This window comes from Manacus candei, unplaced genomic scaffold (assembly GCF_025592945.1).
Source record: "Manacus candei isolate 608988 ecotype Guabito, Panama unplaced genomic scaffold, ASM2559294v1 h1tg000062l, whole genome shotgun sequence".
NCBI classification, from domain to species: Eukaryota; Metazoa; Chordata; class Aves; order Passeriformes; family Pipridae; genus Manacus; species Manacus candei.
Genome location: NW_026138110.1, coordinates 1,514,731 through 1,537,207, shown reverse-complemented (window position 1 = coordinate 1,537,207; position 22,477 = coordinate 1,514,731). Strand labels below are relative to the sequence as shown.

Below are 22,477 nucleotides of genomic sequence, written 5' to 3'. Positions count from 1 at the left end.
GTTGTTCTTAACGTGGCATTTATTTGAGGAAACTGAGCTGGCTAATTGCACAAAATGTAAGGGAAGATATTTAGTGAAGAGGATTGTGTGACATAAGTGAAATAAATCCCCCTAATCAAATTTACTTTCTTTCACATTTTGAGGAAAAGAATCAGTAGAGCATTTTTCTCTTCTTACTTTTCTGCCTTCAAAAACCTCCAGTAGAAGCTAAAAAGAGGTTTCCTTCAGTATTTAGAAGATTTATTTTGTCAGATAACTCCAGATCATGGATATTTCAAGGTATTTTCTCAATAGAATTCCACAGTCAGGGCTCCTGTTCATCCCCATCACTATTCAAAAGACTGTCCTATTTCAAAATCACTAAAATCTTTCAATTTATTGTCTTTGTACCATGAACTTATTCAGATGAAAATGTGGAAATTCAGAAGTGCTGCATAAAGCAGTGCCCCTACTGGTATTGCTGTTGAGGAGTAATAGCCAAGAGGTTTTTCTCTAGGCTTTTCTACTGTGCTACCCTGGCTGACAAGTTTTCCTGAGGGGGAAAACCATAACATAAAAGGGGAAAAAACCCTCCCCAAAGTATTTCCATCCCAATTAACTGACTTTTCAGATTACAGCACACCAGTTAAATACTTTGAATATGCAAGTTTGAAAAACGAAAAGAGTTTTACAGACCACTAAGGCCATATGTGTTGCTTTCAAGCATGTTGGTTCATTTTCTCTAGTTAAAAAAATACACTTGGATCAAGAGAACTTTGGTTATTGCTTCCTGAAAGCAGCTGAAACAAGGGAGAAATGCAGATTTCCACATGCAGAATATGGAAAGGGAGGCTGCCCAAGTCCAGGAGCATTGCACAGCCCACGGAATGTTGATTACCTGTGGTGCCCAGGGAGAGCCCCAGCCAGGCTCATCAGTATGCAGGTGACACTCAGGCATGCCTAGCTCTGCAGTGCTGGATCAGGGCTGCAAAGGGCTCCACAGCCCCTAATGCTCCTCAGATATTCTGGAGGAGAAACCCTGTCAAACCAATTATCGACCGAGATCTCCTCAGATTGTTTTTGGCACTGATTTATTAAATGAGTTTGGTGTTCGTCTCCAGCAGGATGTTTCCAAGCAAAATTTTGTGTCTAACTGAAAGCAGATGCTTCCCAGTACTTTTTCAGGAGAAAGCTCTCTTTTTGTTTTTATTTTATGGAAAGAATTTGGTGTTTGTTGGGTGGAACAGAGACAGTTTCCTACAGGATATGCAAGAAAATTAAAACATCCAGATTTGCCAATTCAAAAGGTGGCTTTCTGTTTAGCATATCCTTTCCCTGACGTTGGGGAGCAGTCCTTGCAGGAGATCTGGGCTTCCTTTCTGACCTGGTCCTGGTTCAGCACTTGCCAAGTCCACACAAAATCCCACAACCAAGCAGTGATCAACAACACACACCACCCAATTTTTTTCCCCCACTATCTGAGCCCTTCACTGAGTTCCCTGTGGCCAAGGCAGTGGTTGGCAAAGGTTTCTTTGTGTGGAAGTAACTTGGTGAAAAGCTCAGCAAAACAGGTTTTGTCTACCTGAAAACCCTTTTTCCTCTGTTATCCTGACTCAGATTGGTGACTCTCATCATCTTGACACTACAAGGGATGCTTTCCATGTCTCTCTTACATTTCTACATAATTTATTCACATACACATACAACACACAGAACACAGTGCAGGTGGAGGCAAGATTGCTCCTTTTGCTCTCTGATACAAGAGGAAAACAGCACAAAAATATAAACATGTGACAGCCTAAGGAATAAATCCTTCCAATTTATTATCTCGTGCTAGCTTTGAAAAGCATACTGAGGCCTGCCCAAACCATGCCTGGAAATTGTTTGGGAAGGTGTTAGTCAGCTTGGATCTAACCCAGGCTGAGTGTCTTTTGTCAGTTCAACAGCCTGAGTTAAGACAGAGTCTGTGGTATCCAGTATCCAAAGCTATGCTTCAAATGACTGAAACTGAAGTCCAGGCCACATACTGCTCCTCCTCCAAACTCTTAAGTCTCATTTCATCTCCTCTCAGTCTTAATTTTTCACTAGCCCCCTGACAAAGCTCTGCTGCACGAGACTGGCTTCAGTTTGTAGATCCTTTCCACCTAAGCACAAACATTTCTTACATAGCTTTCTCCTGCCTCATCTGTCAGAGGGAAAACTGAAAACTCTCCTCCTTTTCCACTCAAAGTCTCCTTCAAACTTTAGTTTCCTCCAGTGCTGCTCCAACCTGACCATACCCCACCCTCAAATGCACCAGGTGAAATGCCTAAAAACCTTCAGTGTTGTATTTCAAACTCCACCAGAGCTGTGAAAGGTTGCTTAGTAAATACACACAAACTTACATGTCCTAGGCAGTCTTCTTGCTAAGAAGGGCTTGTCCTGAAACAAGACATTATAGACTGGATACACAAAAGACTATTCACTAAGGGACCTGAGGAGAAACTTCTATGTGTACAGCAGAAAACCAGTCAGTGGAACTGACTGACAAACACAGCAAGAGGGATTCAATATCTGAGTGTTTTGGAAATGAGTGACATTAAAAGGATGAAGTAATTACATAAAAGAGTGGAATACAAACAAGAGAATGGTAAATGGACACACAGAATATGGACAGGATGTGCTGTCTTTCAGCTCCCGAGATGTTCCACATAATCATTTACTATTAGCTCTAATTGACTTGGATGCAACAAAAGCACAATGAGACATTTCTGGAGGAGTAAAATGCACACACTGCTTGGTATCAGCACAAAAGCAGCACGACTACTTCAGGAAAGTCATGGCTTGGCAGCTGATGAAAAGAAAGGAGGAGAGAGTTATTGTCTGCATACTTTTCTTAAGCCTCTGTGGTACAAATACCTCACACAAACAACGCCACCTACCTTAAGTGACCACCCCAGGGATAAGGTAATTGAGTTACCTTATAGAGATCAGCACTTAATTAAAGGTCAAACTAAATTGTACTTGGAAACCTCAGCAATATGTTCAAACTCATTCCTGTGCCAGAAAGCTGCTATTGGATGTGGCTCCCATTGTGCTCTTTACTGCTTTTCATAATCCTCACCTTCTGCTGACCATTTAATCATCACATTTCTCAGCTGAACTCGACATTAATTGATACATCTTCTTACACCACCATATTTTAATAACTCAAATACCAATTTTTTATTGTTAGCCTAGCAACGTAATAGAAAAAGAGGACAGGAAAACAATATACTTCTTGAAAACAGAGCATGGTGTGTATGTTTGCTCATAACCTGTCCATCCATCACTGTACCCAGTGAGCACTTATTACCAGTTATTCTCATGCTAAATTATGGTGGGTTTGATGACATGTAAGTATGATTTAGCTTTCGTGTTACATGTGCCTAAATATTGTACAGGGAAACAACATTCTTTGTGCAATAGCCTGAAGATATATATGTCACTACAATAACAAAAGCCTGAAAAATTAATCCTACAAATGAGCCTTGTGTCCAATGAACTCAGTTTCTGAATATGAATGGGAGGTACTGATGTTAAAAGTAGCAAAATTAATAAAGAAGGTTAGCAATAAGAGACAAGAGTGTTAATTACATATCACTGAAGTTTATGAACACATTAGTTTTCAGCATTTCAGCAATTTAAAGCCAAGGCATATATTTTGGAAACACAACATTTTAACATTTAAAACAAACCTATATTTAACCTTTCTATTTTTTTTTTAACTCCACTTTTCAATTTTAACTCCCAACACTTTGAACCGGATATTAATGCATTCAAACCTAGGACTGTATGTAAGTAATTCCAAGCATATAAATAGATTAATTCTTTTAAAGAAAAAAGGAAAACTTTTAAAGTTGAATCATAAATACTTACTGACAGTTAAGAATACCTCAGTGTTATGTTCTAGAAGGTGCACAAATGCACTTTGTGTGAACTCATTCAAAAGTCAGAGGATTTCATCTATAGCACAGAGCTGAGATTCAATCGTGAGCAGTAGGAGCAGTAACTGGATAACCAAATTTGATCAGAGAGAACTCCCTGAAAGACAAAACTGTCCCTACTATTTGGTTTTGGCTGTTGGGTGTTCTCTGTCAAGTCTCTGACTGCAGCATGGCTGCTGCAGCTACATGTGGCGTGTCTTGCCAGGGTGCAAGATGAAAAGGCAACCTTCCAAATGTGAAGATGAACTCAGTGCAGGCAGAGAGGGACAAAGCAAGGCTTGGACCCAGTTTCCTATTCTAAGAGCCCAGGGAAGCACAGCTGGCTGCAAGTATCACACCCTGTGTCACTTCCTGGGCTTGAACAGGACCTGCTGTTGCACAGAGCGGTGTACGGGCTCTCTGAATGCCGAGCAGGAGAGAAGACAGAGCAAAGCAGTCTGGAAATGCCAGTTTGACATCGATTTTGTTTTACTTACGGCTTGAATTCTTTGTTTTGAAAACGTCTGATGTCACGGCCCCGCTGTGCCTGGCAGATACAAAGCACGGGGCATCCCCAGGCAAACAGCAGCAGATCTCGGTGTCACAGGCAGACAGACAGGTACTGAATGCAGCCCTTAAAACAGAAATCAATAGGTTTGACTGCACCACCATCCAGGTTAATGAATATTTATTATTCCCTACAGATGCTTCTCATTTTAGCCTATTTTGGTTTTTTAAACAAACAGGAAACCTGCTTGTTCAGGAGTCTTTGGTAATTTAGATACAGTGCTTTTTAAACAGTTATAGAAAACCTCTGCCATGCATATCATCAACCTGTAGGCACACACTGTGTTTGTATGTACATGTCCATCAGGAGAAATTATCTCAGTTTCAGTCAGTTGTGGAATGACTTGCTGTGGTTGGATCAGTAACTGAACTCTAACAGTTCGAGATATGGCATTCTATGCACCGTGATAGAAAATAAAATAATGACATATCTTTAAAAATGCTTTTAAAAATTATTTTCACCCATTTAAATTGTTACTTCAGAGTTGATTTGGGGAAACATACAGCAGAGAGTTGGCAGGTCATTTATTTCTCCAGTCTCTCTATATAATAATATAGATTAACTGTTAACAAGGTACAAAAAAAATAATAAAAAATGATACATTAACTAGTCTAGTGGCTTTGGGAGCTACTCCAGCAACCTGTGCTGCAGTTCCGTTTCCTACACTGCCCCACGGCACACATTGCAACATATTTCACATCATTCAAGCTGAGCTTCAATGACTTCTTAAATGAATTATGGAAATCACTGTCAATAAAAGGCCTTTCTGGAAAGCAACTCAGTTATCCACAAATCTGGGGAGGATCCTGAGGGAGACAAGGGAACCAGAGCACACAGGCCTTCAAAAGACCAGCCCAAGGACCTTCTTGCTCCAGCACTTACTGCAAATAATGGAAGCCTTTCCTCTCATTTCTGTAAGCTTTTGTGTCACACACAATTACCATAATTCCAGATGTTTTCACTCCCATTGGTGTGGCCATGACTTTGTCCAAACATCCCACAGACTGACTCCACCTAGACAGAGCCTCATCATGAATTACACCACAGGATTAAACAATCTCCACATTGGTTTCCAACAATAAGCGTTTATTCCCTGAGAAACACTGTACTACTTTTGAGAAACATCACAACCAATAATCTCGAATTTGACACAGACTTTTTTTTTAAAGCTAAAACTCCCTAACGTCTAATGCAGCAGTACAGTAAAGAACCACTACAGTACATGTGAACAGTGACATGAGGAAGTGCCATAGCCCAAACCAGCTTTTAGACTATCTTATGCTTTCAGAGCCACAGTTATGAAGCTGAGATTTTTGTGTAGTCTGCAACATTTGTAAAAAGTTTAACATTATTGCAGCTGTTTTCTGTCCAGGCTTACAGTGTTTTTTCCATCTGCCCCAAGGTGGAGTTCATTTGAATGCCATCTTCTCACCCTGGCAAGATCCTCAGCGGCTGATCAGTGCATTATAATGCAAGACAAATTCTGGCTGTGATTATATAACCCTGTCCTACACTTGGGACAAAAATAATAAGGAGAACAGAAAATGTATCTGCTGTATTCTTCTGACTGTGCCAGTTTTTTTCCTAATGGTCAGTTATGCAAGGGTCCCACGGGAATCTTTCATAGTCATTTCGCTACAATGAACATAGTCAGCTCAAAAGACTTTTTTTTCCCCACCCCAAGGAATCATAAAAATGAGAGATGCCGGAGTTGCTAGGTCACCTTACCCTTTCTTCTGCTATATTCTACACTTCAGATTATGTTCCATGCAGTATTATTTATTACTGGTCTGCCACTGAAAGAATTTCTGTGATTTAGATCACTGAAATCCCATGGGAGGAAAGTGGCCAGAAAATTATTTACTTCAGATAACAATCTAGTTTATGCTCCTTGATAAAACAAAACATTCACATAAATACATTCATGTCAACAGTTTCAGTCAGAAAAGATTGTGGTTATAAAGTAGTTCTTTGGCACTGTTCCCATTCTGATGGTTTTTGGATCTGCTAGTTGTCCTTTTTTTTTTTTTTAAACAAGGTCAAGGAGATCATAAATGTGAAATAAATCAAGAAATTATAGCAAGGTTTTGCTTGAAAAATGGATTATCAGTGAGTCACTGAGTTAACAAATACCATTTGGAATGGAGGGCAGATAAAACTCAACTGATTCAAATGCCAAATAAACTGGTTCTTACTGCAATAATTTCTTTATTACTTTTATATTTAAAGAAAGAGCTAAGTTTCTCTATTTTCCAATAAGAGCAGAAATGACTGTGTAAGGTATGAAAAGATAACCAGATTAGCAGTTGGCAATATTCCCCAAGATTTTTAATATTTTTGGAAAATGATGAAACAGATGGAAAGGCTGTATGACTACAGGTTGAATCCAGTAACAGTGGAGGAGGTAGATCATGCCCAATTAAAGAGAGATCAAAATTAGGCTACAGGACTCTAGAATGGGAACATTTGTGGGAAATGGAGAAGCTTTCCTGCTGCAGCCACTAGTTCCTAGTACTGCACTAGGGGAACTAGGAACAACCTTTTTAGGTTGGCCTTGCTTAATCAAAGTGAGTTAGTAATAAAGGTCCTTCCATTAAACAACATATATTCACCAAGTTAGTTCACAAAAATTCTTCCACTGACAAATACTGAATGTTTTCAAAAGAACTCCTCCATTTTATACTCTACTTTTTATTTCCTTTCTCAGCAAAACACCAAAATCACAAATACACAAAACCATTTCCAAATTGACTTTGTGCCAAAACTGAGAAAAGTAACTTTGGTGCTCAACTTCGAAGAACTCAAAAACTTAAAACTTACCTTTTATTCATCATAGTGACACACATGAAGCGGTGTTGATTTATTTTGCATAAAATTAAGGCTTGCCAAAATTTAAATAACATTTTTAAAGCAGAAAGTGCTCAATATAGAGCACAGAAGAATGTTTTCACACTGCTGGTTGCATACACAGATGTCAGGATGGGCTATTTATGCAATCAATTCAGTGACAATGGAACAATATTAAAATATGCCATTTGAGAGAAATGCACCAGGGGCCTGCTTAGCAGGAGTTCTGCACTAATGAAGTTGCTAAAACTAGTTGGAATAATTGGCTATTATCTTTTTCTATCAGCAAAGCTTTGGAAATCTCAGATGAAATCAAACATTGAAACAGTTAATTCACTTACAGGAAAAATTCCAAGCTAAAGATTACCAAAGCTGGCTGTATTTTTCAGCATCTCAGGACTAATGTGGTACAGGGATCTGCTGATGGCTCTAGACAAAACAACTGCCAGTGGAGTGCTGACTCGGAACTAAATGATACACTGAGAAAGAAGCAATAAAGCTGAGATGAAACACAACACCCATATGGACATCAGCTGCTCCAGTCACAAGAGAATTACCCATTAAACCAGAGAAACTTGCTTACCTTCTCTGGTGCTGCGAAGTTTAATAACAAATGTTTGTAAACAGTTCTTAGATGGAGGGGATGAAAACTGCCATGAACCTACAAACAAAACAAAAGGAAAAAGTATTTTATTGACTTGCACAAAAGCTGAGGTTGCAACATTACTACTTTTAAAGTATCTGGCATTAGTAATACAAAAGCAACTTCAGTGAAGAACCTGAAAAATCCGTGTGGCTTACTATAATTGGAACTTCATTCCAAATTTCAAGTTTCAGCTCTGAGATCTGCAAACTACAGCAAGTGAAAGCAGTTTGGGTATTTGGCAGTAATTTACTTCCAACTGCACTTGCTCTGAACAGCACCAGTCAGAACCTGGGCCTCTAAAGCACAGTGCAAACTATATGGGAAGTGCTTACAGCCCACTCAAAGGTAGCACAATAATGGGAAGAAAGGGAAAGGGAAGTCACTGAGAGTACAAGTGGAATATATACCTAAGTGCAGAGCCCCAAATCATTTCAATGTTTCATTTCTGAAGTGAAGAACTGCTAGAAAAAAAAAAACCTTGCTCAGTCCAGACAGACTCCAGGGCCTGTCACAGCACAGTGAATCTCTGGGAAATCTGGAAAATGGACAGAAACCATAATACTCCCCACCCAGCCCCAATGGGTGTTCATGCATTTTTCCTGCCATTTAAAACAAATTCTCTAAATTTCTTTCCAGAACAACTGTTACGTATTCTGTGTGATATCCCTTAATTTGATATTCAGCACAAGCAACTTCACTTTGCTTCCAAATGTCTGTGGACTACAGATGTTGGACTGTGAATTTTCACTGTACTACTAAAGCTGTCAAGGGTTGGGCTGGACATGTTGGCAGCCGGTTGGAGAGAGCTGGAATTTCTGGTACTTTCAAACAATTCTCCCTGTGAATAAAATGGCATTGACATCTATTGATTAAAGATTTGAAGGGATCTCAGAAAATCCATACCCGTTCCTGACAATTTCCTAGATAAGCTATTCCTCCAAATCCCCTTGTCCTTTTTTCCTCCCTCCTAGCCCACCTGCATCATCAAATATTCAGTTGGCAGGGTGGGCATCTGTTCACCAAGATCTAGAGCTCTGCTCTTCACTACTTATTCCTCCCTTAAAGCAGAAAATGTTTTATGTGGAAAGCATCAGGGTGTCATAAAAAGAAGCAACATTTTGGATATCACTGAGATCACAGTGTCTCACTGAGAGCCTTTAGATATTGGTGTGCTTCAGTTGCTTATAGAAAGTTGTCAAGATCACAACTTAAGAGTCATCTAAGTATCTTTTTTATTACATGTTTTAATTAACTTGTAATTTGAATCTTACTCTGGCACAAGCATTATTTAAATGTGAATGAGATTCAATAAAAATACTGAATTTGGTTTTGGTTTTGTAGCAGGAATTAAACTTGTCAGATTCTCACACAAATATGTTCAAAAGAATGAAATATCTGATCAAGGAAAAGAGCTCATGAAGGTTTGCATCATCTCGAGCAGTCTTGTCCCAAAACCTGAGATCTTCTACCTCGTTCATTTGACAGGGGCTGGTAACAAAGTCAAAGGAAAAATTAAGCAATTTAAGATATTGCAAGGGAAGGGTGTTGCATGAACCTCACAACAGAACCCAGGAACAGCAGAGGTTTATAGAACTTCCTTTGTGTCACAGCTTGATGAGAACTCAATAAGCAGGATGCCCAATTAGTAACAGCATCTGTACATCAGATTTTATTGCCACTGAAGAAGTCACTGTACTGCCCTGCACTTCAAGAGACTTCACAACTATGGATTTTCTTCTCATTTCCCACAATAAATATAACTCCTGGTCCTGATCCATGACATTACTACTCTGGTAAAGTAACAGTAGCCTGAAACTCTGAGTGAGCTAATTACCATAGTTTTTGTAATTGCAGTAAGGGTTAAAATATCCACAGTTTTACAAAACTAGACTGCAGTGCTATAATTGCTCAATAACTTGCATTCAAACTTATGTTAGGTTTTTCAAGACCCTTTTCTGCCATTTCTGACTATTTTATATATCAATAGTTGTCCAACACACACATGCCCATGGACCTACAACCAGGCTATAAAGCCCATTCAGAGAGCACTGGATATGTCTACTCTGACTAGAGCAGGAGGGGTCACAGGCACAAAAGCCACTTAGTTTCTGGTGTATTCCTGGGGCTGCCTCACTGGTATCCTTATCTGCCACCTCCTTGCAGTGAAATGAGGGAGTACTGTCTGATTTTTTATATAAACAGCCAAAGAAGTTAAACATCGAATATTCCTGAATGTTCTGGACAAAGTCATGCTAATGTGAGGGAACAAGCTCTTAACTCCAGGAGCAGAAGATCTGTTCCTCTGCGTCAGTCTGCACTATGTTACCACTTACCCATCACCGTGACTCCCATATATTCCTTTCCCTCAAATGAGGAACACAAGGCCAAAACATACAAATACTTAAGAATCAAACTTCATTTTTCTTTTAACCACATTTCCTTCCCTTTCAGCTATTCAGCAACTCTAAGTCAGGTTTAAATTTATCATACATCCCTGCAGAAACATGAACAGATTTTTATCTTTGCCATGTTCAGCTCAACCCACAGACCCTTCCTGAACCCAATTTAATCGCACTAAGTGGGACAATGATGGGTGGGAACACCACCACTAAATCATCTCCTCTCTCCTTTAAGCAGATGGACCTTTTGCATCTTCTCCTTCCATAAAAATTTTTCATCTGTAAGAATTTGTAAATCAGGAAAAAGTTGCCACCGTGATGATATTTTAAGCATGTAACACGATACCTGTAAGTACTAAAAATTAGATGTAACAAGTATTAAGAAGTGCAACCATCTTTTCTTTAACTCTTATCTATCCATCAAACATCTTCAGCTCTCTGTACCCAATTAAGATCCCATAAAACTGTTGCATGCTCACATAAAAATGACACTTAAGCTCTGCCCCCAGAGGTCATCAGCATTCCCAAAGGCCATATATGTAGAGGAGATACAATATTTTTATTTTCAGAAGCTTTCCTAAAATATCAAACTCATAAGTGTAGTAGTTTGTAAAAGCAAAACTCACTTAAGCAAAGATAAAACAGAACATGTTCAGAAGAGAAGGATCTGCAGAGAGCTTTCCAACACAAAAAGCTGAGGCCAGCTGACTGCCATCATGTCATGTCATGATATGTTATCTTTTACACACATTAATTCTGCTAACTGGTGCCTGGGGATTTTCACAGCCATTTCAGCATCTCCAAGGTGACATCTGAGGGGAATTACATTTCACATCAGTAACTAAGTGTAAAGGCACATAAAAATAGATGTGGAATATGTGCTAAAATCCACTACCACCGGGTCTTTTAAAATCCTTTACATTTGGCCCCTGCTCCTCATGCACTTAATATACTAGTAACTTGTACTTTTAAAGTAAGTTCTCTAGTCCAAAGGAGAAAGGAAATAAATCATCAGCATGGAAATAAAGCAGCAAATTATGCATGAAGAACTAAGTTGTTCTTGCAGAGATTACCCCTTGGTTGTGCAGAGTGGAGCTTTTTAAAATGTGGGTTAAAATGTGGTTCTTAAAGACAGTTACTTTTGGGTTGCCCGTTGACAAATTATGTCAGTTCCATGAATCTGAACAGATCTTTTCAAGTTTCTTGGCTACTTTTCTTTCCTCTTCTGTCTTTGCTACTTTTCACTTTCCATATTGCTGCAAGGAGGTGACCTACTGGCAGTAGAGAGAGAAAGGAAGTGGCCTTTGGAGACCAGATGTCAGAATGTCTGATGAGAGCAACAGGAGAGCTCGTGGATACAGACTGGGCTCCCAACACTCTGGAGAAGCTCTTCAACTAATTAAAATCTGAATTAACACTGGGCAATTAGAAATGTTTATCAGAATTTATATATTGTGTCCTAATAGCATTTCTATATACTTTGCATCATATTAAAACATCATGATTTAATAATTGGGTTATAACAAATTGAAGCTACCGAGCTGCATGATGTTTATAAGCAGTATAATTTATGGTTGGTTTTTTCTGGCATGGATTTTTTTTTTAAATTCCATTATCAATTGCTTAAGATTTTGCACGCTTTGAACAGCTTGGGCAACAGGCCACAGGAAAAACTGGTTTAGGAAGTTTAAAAAAATCAAAGGCTCAGCTTTTTCCAAAGACAAAGCCAGAGAAAATACGTAAGTTTAACAATTAAAAACAAGCAAATAAACTTATAAGTGCTTAGCTAATGATCTGTCTCGCATTCAGAATTTTGAAGTGTGCACTGGATTATTGATTACTGCCAGATTACTGGCAAAGATTCAGGAATTATGGATGCTTTTTGACATCCAAGAAATATCTGCCCAATTTTTACTGAAGTGCACCGTCTGAAGCTGCCATTTGCAAACACTCAGTGGAAAATAATTAGACTGGCAAGAAAATTCTCAGAGGAACCTGTAATAATACCACCACTCATTGTGAGTTGTGAAGATAAACCCGTTAACATTTGTGAAACACTCAGATGCTCCGATAATGAACTCCATGAAAAGCCCATGAGACCAGCAATAAATCTGTAATCAAGTGTGATATTAGGATGCTGCCTAGTAAATAGAACCGTGTGCCTGACACCGGACACTAAAAAAGTTACTGAATTACCTCTCAGTCACTGGCAGGTGTCTACCCTTTGGGCTTCCTAAAAGAAGGGCCGTGAAAAGAAAATGTCCATCTACTGGTGTAGGGAGATAGAAATAAGGCTTTGGCCAATTATACAAACAGAAGTGCCAGACTAAGTTCAGAAGTTCAAAACTGTGATTCTGTACTTCAACTTTTGAGGGTTTGACTCTGCCAACTTAATCCCTGTGTGTTATTAAACCATTGTTTATTGTTCTATGACTGAGCAGTGTCATTCCACCACCAGAGCAGACTAGAACAGCAGCCTGCCAATAAAATGTGCCAGCTGGTTGAATATGGTCTTTTTTCCCATACAGGTGGAAACACACAGGAATGAATGCAGTCCAATCTAATGGCCCATCCTCTGAAAGAAATCCCAATTTATTAACATATCATCTTCAAGGAAAGGTTGGATCCACTATTGCATTTTACAGCTGTAGCTGTGCTCCCCGTGTGTTTGCACAGATTTATGAACTGCACATTCTGTTCCCTACCAGATTCTTGACCTATTGTACACTACAAACTTATTTTCCCTGGCAGCAAAAAGGGAATGATTAAACCAGGTGAAGTGATTACACTCATATATGCATGTACAAAATAACAGTTTAAATACTTTTATCTTGCATGCCTTGTAATGTTTTTATTCATAGTTGTATCTCTCTTGGCTTATTTAATTTTTATTTTTTGCTGACACAAGTCAAGCCAAACAGAAGACATTCTACTGCAAAGGTTTTTTCATTTTTGGCCAAGATTGAACTTCTTGAGCAGTACAAAAGGATATGAGCCAGTGTTTCTCTGGACTTAAGTCTCCTTTCTCTATGTAAACATCCGTTTGATTTGATTACAAATCTCTCAAGTAGTTTTTAAAGCTATCAACCAGAAATGCAAACATTAGCGAATAAAATCCACTTCTCTTTGAGGAAGACCATCAGAGCATGTACAAAAAACCCACATCTCTCTGGCTCCACCATGCACACACCTCAGGAGATTCTTTAACTGGAGAAAGTGTAAGATTCAGCTGCTTCTTGGGAAACCTGAGGATGTAGTCAATGCACTTGTTCTTTGAGCAGGAAAAGAGAAAGCTGACTCTCAGCATCTTCAGTATAGTGATGGTGCTGAAGGGTATGGTGTTCATTTCTGCCTTAAAACTATTAATTTTAGAGGACTCTGAAAAATGAAAGCTATATTTCATGTATCTACCCTACTTTTCATTAAAAGAAACTTCTGGGATGGAAGTAATTTACTGAGTGTGCTGTTCCACAGATGAGAAGTCAGTCAACAGAAGACAATTTTTTTAGTTTACTTTCTGGAACAACAGCATAAACAAAACTAACAGACATCAGCTGGGACCTGCACGAGCCTTCAGATTTCATTGCACTGGAGAGAACACTCCTCTGAAGAAACTGTTCCCCTCAGCCTGCCTTCTTTGCTTGATGACTTCGGGCAAACAGAAGAGGACTGGCCTAAATGGAAACAGTGCTAAAGAAATAACACAGCAGCTCCAGAGCTAACAAAGCATCTACCAGATGTTCACTGCTCTCAGGGAGCTCAGGGTTCATCTTTATAATCGGTGTTCTTGTGCATTTCCTCAGCTGCCTGTAACTTCCTTTTCTCTGCTGGTATTTGTTTCCAGGATCTCAGAACGGTATCAATCCCCAGGGTCAGCATGGCAGGTACTACCCCAGAGCTCGCTGGCAGAGCTGACACTGTTGCTTCATCTCCTTCTAACTCTTTAACACCATTCCTGTGGCAGTACTTGGTTTCTCTCTGGCTCCTTTCCTCACAGCATCAGCTCTGCTGTGACAGTAACCCACTTTCCCATCCTTCCTTTTTTCACAAATTCTCAGCTGTCATTCATCCCCTTCCGCATTTCTCCTCCCTCTCTCCATCTCTTCCATAGGATAAAAATAAAGTGACTATTGGAAAAGCAGAAATGCCACTATCACAACCCTGATTGCCTCGATGAGGTCACATAACTTCTCTCTGCTACAAATTCACCTCAGCCCAGCAACACCAAGTTCACACAGTGGGTTCCCAAACCTACATGGAGGCTCCACTGTGGCCATAATATAAGCAATAAAACAAGGATGACACTGGTTCTTGTCTTCTTGTTTTCTCTGAGTTTTCCCTCTATTTTGCCCACAATAAGCAGAAGGGATGTACTGAAGATGACAGTATTGCCATGATTCTTTTAGCAGATGGTATTTCGTTTGTTACAGTCAGAAATCTTCAAGATAGTAATAGCTCTGTTGAGAAGGAATTCCACAGAACAGCAACCAGGCATGGTTTTGCACATTATGCAATGTTTCAGAAGTGTATTTAATTATAGGTCCACAAAGCCCATGACTGAGATACTATTTGACCTCTCCCAGATCTTTCAGAGGCATTTCTGTTTCTGAATTGTGAAGGATGCATGTTAGAAGTCAGGAGGTTAGTAAGAAAAGCCAATTGGGAATTACTGATTAATTTAACAGGATCTATCTACTGAACTCCTTACTCTCCAGATTAGCATGCAGTATCAGCTGAAGAAGCCTAAACATCACTTACCTTGGAAATAAAATACAGGTTTAGAACAACTTCTAACTCATAATGATTTATAAACTTCTAATTTATAATGATTTTTAACTGATGAAATACTGCTTTTCACAAAAAGATATAATTAAGAGAATGAGTCTAAGAGAATGAGAATAAGCTAGAACTATTACATTATCAGTACTTAATCAGTAGTTAGAGCTCAGCACAATTTTGTTTCTCTCTAGAAAATTCCTTCCAAGGCCCCTTATGCTCTGGGTTAATTTTGCTTAGCCTTCCAATAGCATTTTTAGACACTTGGTTTTCTGTACATTTGACCTCTGAACTGTGAAAAGTCTTGAGGGAAAAGATATGTAGTTCTTCAGCAGTGTCACTACAGCTTCCAGCTGCCTCCAGAGCACAAGCCATTCCCTGAGGAAGCACGGGTGAAGCAGTGAGGCTGAGCCGTCTCCCAGGAATGCCAGGGGCGGGCAGACCTTTGATGCTGCTTCGGCAGCGGATTTGTAATGCGATACGATAATGATCTTTCCTGCAAATTCAGCTCACACCTTAATACGGGGACAAATCGCCGTTGCTCCTGGGAATTTAACTGCCTTGGAGTCTTGCTTACTCGGCCAAAGCCTATTCTCCAGAGACAGAACTTTCTTAAAGCACAAAACATTGGCTTAATTCTTCCCTCTTTGATTCAGGTAGAGGCTTCCTTAACTTCGGTGTGTCAGATCAATACTGAAAGCTTTCCAAAATTCCACAGCAAGTTTACCATGTTCTCTACCTTCCTTTCCTTAGCACTGGCCGTTTAAGAAAGAAAATAAAGCACAGAAAAAGCAAGCTGCTGATTTACTTCCCAGTCCAGAGTCCCTCACTCAGTCACTCTGCCAATACCCATTTACTAATGCCAGCACTAGTGTGTGAAACAAGCTGCTCCTTCTGCTGCATTCAGGATTTCTGCCACAGCTCCTGCGCCCTCTGTGCCCTCAAAAGGACTTTGAAAAAAGACCAATCTGCTATTAAATGCCTGATTCAAAAAAGCCTTTGAATAAACACAAAAGCCGCAGTCCCCCACCATTTTTCTGCTCCCAGCCTTTTCGTGTTCCACATGGAGAAGGGGGACTGTGTTGCTGTGCAAGGTAATCCCTGGGAAGGTGGTATTGATAATGACCACTTCATTTCTGGTTAGTTCATAGACCTGAAAGTATTGCTGGGTCAGTATTAACACCGTCAGCCAGTATGGGGGAAGATAGAAGGTGGTAAAGGAAAAGATAAAGTAAAATGAAACATTGCCCTTCCCAAAGTGTGCAAACTGGCCGCCTCAGAATCAATGGAGAGGCTGCCTTATAAATCTCCTTCTCCAGTCGTCTCCTCAGTGCATAAGTTGTGGATGTCAGCAGCACTGATGAAGGAGATTAAATGGGTTTAGAGTGACTTTGTGGAACAAATGTAATAGATTCCAAAGATTGCTGCTGAGGGCCCTGCTCGCTGGATTCGCTGCATACCAAACAGCACACTGGGAACAACTGCTGTGATCTGCACTTTGCATTTCCCAAAGTTTGCTTCCCAAAAGGCCAGGATGGTCTCCTGCTCACCACAAGTACAGAATGCAGAATTTGCTCTCATCATTTATTTTATTTCCATATATTTCTACTGTATATAGACAAAAATGAAAAATGCTCTCAGTTCAAATGTGGTGGCCCCCTATCCTCCCCCTTCTTACACTCTTCCATCACAAAAACAGGTATCACATTTTCCCCCGCTAAATGACTGTAATTCAGAGATATGAGGAAGAATTTAAGACACTCCCATTCACTAAAAAAAGTACCATTTAGTGGATCCATACATCAACATTACCAGGATGAAATTCTCTGTGATCTAAGATAAAAGGGAGCCAAAACCTCTATTCTGGCAGTCAGAGCCACCTATTGGTAGGTGGGGATGTCCTAGAATTTTATCAATACTTCCCAAACTAGGAGGGTTGTGTAAGGATTACATCCAAAATATGCACACTGTGCTTTGTACTTAAATGGGCTATGAGATTAGCACTGGTTTGCTTGTAGTAAATGTAACAAATGGAGGGGCTCATCCATCAAACTCCTAATTGCCTCTAAGAACTTGGTGTGAGCACCAAAGCTCTGAAATAGGCAGCCAAAATTTGGGTTTTTTTTAATATTTACAGTGGATTCACAGAAAGTTACTAGCCCTAAAAAGTAACCCCCCCCCAACACAACACCCCCCCCCCCAAGCCAAACCCTGAAATAAACAAATAAAACTACAACAAAACTACAAAACTGCACTATCTTCACTTCTCTGAACTGTTAACACTGTGTTATATCCTTCCCTGAAGTGAGAAGGCAACTACTTCTAACAAAGTGATTTCAGGACTGGATATATCTACCCACCCACACACCCCAACACACATCCACAAACACATGCTCTTGCCAGGATATGTAAATGAATGAGTGAGAAATCAAGGATGTAGGTATTAGCTGGCATTCTTCCCCTCTGATGTTCCACAACCTTGAAAAACTCCAAGGACCTCTACTACCAGAGGGCTGTGTCAGCTCCTGCTGCCCTGCCTTCCAGACAAACAACAAAGGCTCAGCTCCTGGCCTCAGCCACGCCACCACCTCCCTCTCTGATGTTCCAGACACGAGGACAGATGGCCAACTCAAACTCACATTTCTGTGCTTCCTTTCAAATTGCTCTGGCACAACCACACGGATTCTGGGTCTGCCTGGGAGAAATTAGAACTTACAAGTGGCTACAGCACTGCCAAGAGCAATCAATTCCACATCCATTCAGGCACTCTTTCTCAAAGCTGGGATGCCCCTTACAGTGATGATGGATATCTGACTGAAATCTACCAGAGAGGGAAAAATCCCATGGAAAACATCACTCTGGAATGGGCAAGAAAAGTGATGTAGTCATGCAGAGTGCTGATAAGGCATTAGGAATGAAAGAACAAAAAGAATGCGTGTGTTTGTCACTGTGAATATTGAACTGTGACCACAGACTGGATCCTACCCTATCAGTGGTCCCTTCATACCATGCAACTCACCAACAATTTCACTAATTGTTACTAAAAACTCAGAACCATTCGAGAATTGACAGGAAGCCCTAAACCAAAATCTTATCTTAAGATAAGGGAGTTGCTCCTCACTGGATTTTCCTCCTGCTTCTTACCTCTTCTGTTTCATTTTTCCCCTCACTAATGTGCATTTTCCTTAATCACTTGTGATTCTGAATCACATGGTTTTAACACTGGAGAATAAATAGCAATAATGTATTGAGCTCTTATTTGTCTTGCTTGAGGGATTTAGCATCTGTGAAAGTAAAAGCAATAATTCTTATTAATTTTTCCCATGTAATTCTATAATTTTGACAGCTAATTCTGAAGAACAGCAATCTTGTTACACTAATCACCAGTCTCTCTGGAAAGATCTCATCACTGCTGACAAAATCCTATCATGTCTTAAACTTACAAAAACACACCAGGGGAGTGTTTTTGGGAAGATCAATCCCTCTCTTCTTTGTGAGCAACGGAACCAGAATCACCTTCTGCGAGGACAGCTACTCTCAAGCTACTCACTTCCTCTCTCTCTGTTTTCTCTGCTGTCCTCCCCATTTCTGACATCCTGTTTCTGACCCCACAGAAACACTCAGAAGACACACAGTTGTGTGTTGTGTGCACTGAGAATACCAATAGGGCCTCAGGGTGCTCCGGTGCCGTGTGGTGCACAGTAAATTTGACAAGCAGAGACAGTGCAGCAACAGCAACTGTAATGAGCTGGGAGCCTTCATCTCCTTTCTCCTCCACTTCTTTTTATTATCTCACCCTTCCTTTTGTTGCTGACTTTTCTGTTACTGGCATCACGGATGGTATTGTTTCTCTTCTACTCTAATCCCAGTTTATTTGGTTTTGCTTGTTTTCCTTACTTACAAATTACTGCCTTAGGGCAAAGAAATGTTTTGAACCTTTGAGCCAGTCTGATCTATTTTGGTGCTGCGGTTGTTCATTTATTAAATCAAGTTCTCCTTGCTGGGGCTGCTCCTTCTAAATTCTCGGTTTCCACAAAGCTATTTCTTACTCCTATGAGTAATACAGAATGTTAACCACAGTCAGTAGCAGGACTGCATCAAACAGCTGACAAACCTTTACTCCAAAGTGCTGGGAAGTTAGAGCCCAATTCCGTAAACATGATGGAAGGCACAGAGTAGGATATGGAGTAGAGAATGTGAGCACTTGACAGGAAGAGTCACTAAGTAGAAGGTTATTTTTCAAATGCAGAGATAGGAAAAATCCAAAGCTTAGCAGCTTCTTTAGGATCAGTAAATCTCAAGCATGTTTTCATGTCAGGGCTCTCTCATCCATCTCTGAGGTGGCCTAACTCTGACCTCACTTCCTACCCTTGGGGACGAGAGCTGGACATTCTCTGCCTCTCTAGGAAACCACAGCACCAGTGGCCTAGAGCCCATGGTTTCCACCTTTGGAAGCTTCTTGGGTAACATTTTGTTCATTCTGGTTCTAACTTTTACACTGATTTAACTTCTTTTCAATTTATTTCCATTTAATCAATGAATTAAACAAAACAGACTTACCTGAGCCAGTGATATAAAAAGTATGAATTTAATGAATTTGAACCAGTTTATCTAAGTTGTCAAAAAAATTGATCACATTAGCATAGGTAGAGACTGACAATAATCATGAGAGTTGCAGAGAAATCTTATGAAAATTTTCATCCTTTAAGCCCTAAAAATTTATTCTCTCTCACACAACCCATCCTATTTTCTATTAAAATTAATGTAATAGAATGAAGTTCTCTATACAATGAAAAATATGATGATCAACAGTTTAAAGATTTTCTAAGGAAGGTGCAGGACACTGCATACACCCATTATCATCTCAAATTAAGAAAACATAAGCCAAAAGACAAGTGAAAATGAAGAAAGGTATGAATTGATCTGATTCTGTCCAAGTTCTGTAAAGTAAGTGCAGCAAACCCCAACAGTATGGCTTTAGCAGCAGCAGAAATGCATTAGCAGACTGCTAATTTTGCTGGTCTTCCGAGAAATCCTGAGGAACAGAAGTTTTAATTATAAATGCAAACAAATTAAAACACTGTGGACAGTTAACAAACACGGGGGCATCAGCACTCCCTAATGTGTGCCACAGAAGAGATGACAACAGCCTTCAAGAAGTCAGCCTGAACCTTCCTGGGGATGTTGCTAACCCTGCAGCTCTGAGAGCTGTGTTTATCCCTGTGAGAGTTAGCAGAACACAGTCCAGTTTACTCATTTAGCTTTTTAAGGCACTGAATATACTCACTGGCCTCTACAGAAATGTGATATGTCACAATGTATTTTAGTGCCTTTCCCTTTTTTATACACATACAGACAGACATTTTCATTTTCCCACTCTCCTCTCTCTACCAACATCTGTCCACAAACTCGCAACCCAACAGCCTTAGAAACCCAAGACCCTTAGGAACTGAAGGTTCGTGGCAAGTCAATAAAGGTGATGTTTGTAAACATTTCAGTGACTCTGACAAAATGGTCTGTGGGCATGGTCAATGGTAACACTGTAACAGGCAGAGGTATAATTGTGCTACCAATAATTTAATTAGCTTAACTAACAAGATCAGCAAACAGCAGCACTGAATGTGACAACATGGGCTGGATGCTTCTCCACACCAGGTAAAGGTGTGTCTGTCTGTCCCCATTACATTTGCTACATCTTGTAGGTGACAAACTGTAAAACCAGTGGAGGGGAGGGAGAAAAGCAGATTACTGGCTCTAGAGATACTTCGTAAAATATAAAGAGCAAGAGAAAGGACACCTCTTTGCCATGTACAGGATGCCACAGCACACTTCAGGAAAAGGTCAGGGTGCTATTCTAGAGAGTCAAAACTAACAAATCCAATCTAATCTTACCAATATGTTGTAGATGCTCTACAGTAAAGAGCAGAGAAACAAGCTGTTGTTTCTCCCTGTTTCTCCTCCCCAGAAACTGCAAACACTGCCCTTTGCACTGGATTGTATTTGAGCTGCCAAAAGTTCTCATAGTCCCTAGTCTTGACTTAGGTAAAACAGACCATGTTTTTCATAAACCATCCTTCAGGTGGGGGAGTTGTGGGCACTCTGTTCCATTGGATACAGTCTTGTCCAAAATCCAAATCCTGTCATTCTCTACTAGCTGATCTACAGTTAGGAGAAAACTGAACATTGTTTGGGTGTTTCAAACTTCATCTCTACTTCAAGTGGCACTTGACATTTTCTACATGAAGAACAGAACATGGCAAATGCTAAAGGACTCGTGCTTGCTTAGGCTTTTTAAGTGCTACTTGAATTTTGACTACTTGTCCTGATTTTGGCTGGGATAAAGTTAATTTTCTTCCTAGGAGCTGGTACAGTGCTGTGTTTTTGATTCAGGATGATGATTAGCCAGACTTCATATGGTGTATAACAACATTGTTTGCCTTTTCTATGCAAAAAACCCCCTAAGTGCTCACACTTCTTTGGATTAGCTGACTGGCTCTCAGTTCATGTACTAGTCTTAATTTAGAGTAGCTCTACTACATTTTCCAAATACTGCAGCTGCCTGCTACAGAATTTAGACACTACAAATTGTACATACATTTATTTTCATTAAGTACTCAATTGCATTTTGTTTTAAACACTTAATTCTAATAACTGATACAGGCTCTGCAGTAAGTTTTTCCATATATCTGATCTAAATGGGTGAAAGTGTTGCTGTGACCCAGATTGCCTCAGAGTATAAACAAAGTAAAGCTTGCTGAGATAAAACAACAAAATCCTCCCAAACACAAAACCAAAAAACCCCAAACCCCAAATTATTTTTCTTTTTTAAGACTAAGTGGAAAAAAAAAAAAATCAAATACACTTGTCACTTACACAGGTTCTTCAAATAAAAAAAGCTTGGAGATTTTTAAATTAATACCCAAGCTGCTAAGAAGTATTTGCATATCACAATTTATATCTTAACTGCATCACTATGACACCATTGCATATACACAGGAGACAATTCCCTACACCTAGAGCAGGAGGCATAAACCAGCGCTCTTTGAGCCAGTAAAACCTTGGACAAACAGTGCCCACACTGAGTGAATTCCAGGCAAATCCTGTGACAGAAGCTACTGAAGGCCAGCTCTGGGTTATCACATTTACAGCCTCTTCTGGACATCCAGCTCCTCCAGCCAGGCAGTTTGGGTGGGACAAAGGAGGGAAGCCAGTCTTTTTGGGCTCTTATAGGTTTGACAGTGCTAATAACTGCCACACTCCTGCCACTTGAAACCAAGACTCTTCACCTGATAAATGTCTTTGCAGGATTTACTCAATT

At 39.9% G+C, this 22,477-nt stretch overlaps 1 protein-coding gene across 14 annotated transcripts in view; it reads right to left on the bottom strand.

Annotated features, from left to right (window-relative positions):
- Positions 1-22,477, bottom strand: part of LOC127478752 (bifunctional heparan sulfate N-deacetylase/N-sulfotransferase 3) — a 256,760-nt gene that overhangs the window by 175,184 nt on the left and 59,099 nt on the right. For all 14 annotated transcript variants that reach the window (XR_007907315.1, XR_007907328.1, XR_007907325.1 and 11 more), the window contains 2 exons: positions 7,922-7,999; positions 4,421-4,557 (listed from right to left, as the gene is read on the bottom strand). The gene's annotated coding sequence lies outside the window, so the exon portion shown is untranslated. The remainder of the gene's footprint in view (positions 1-4,420; positions 4,558-7,921; positions 8,000-22,477) is intronic.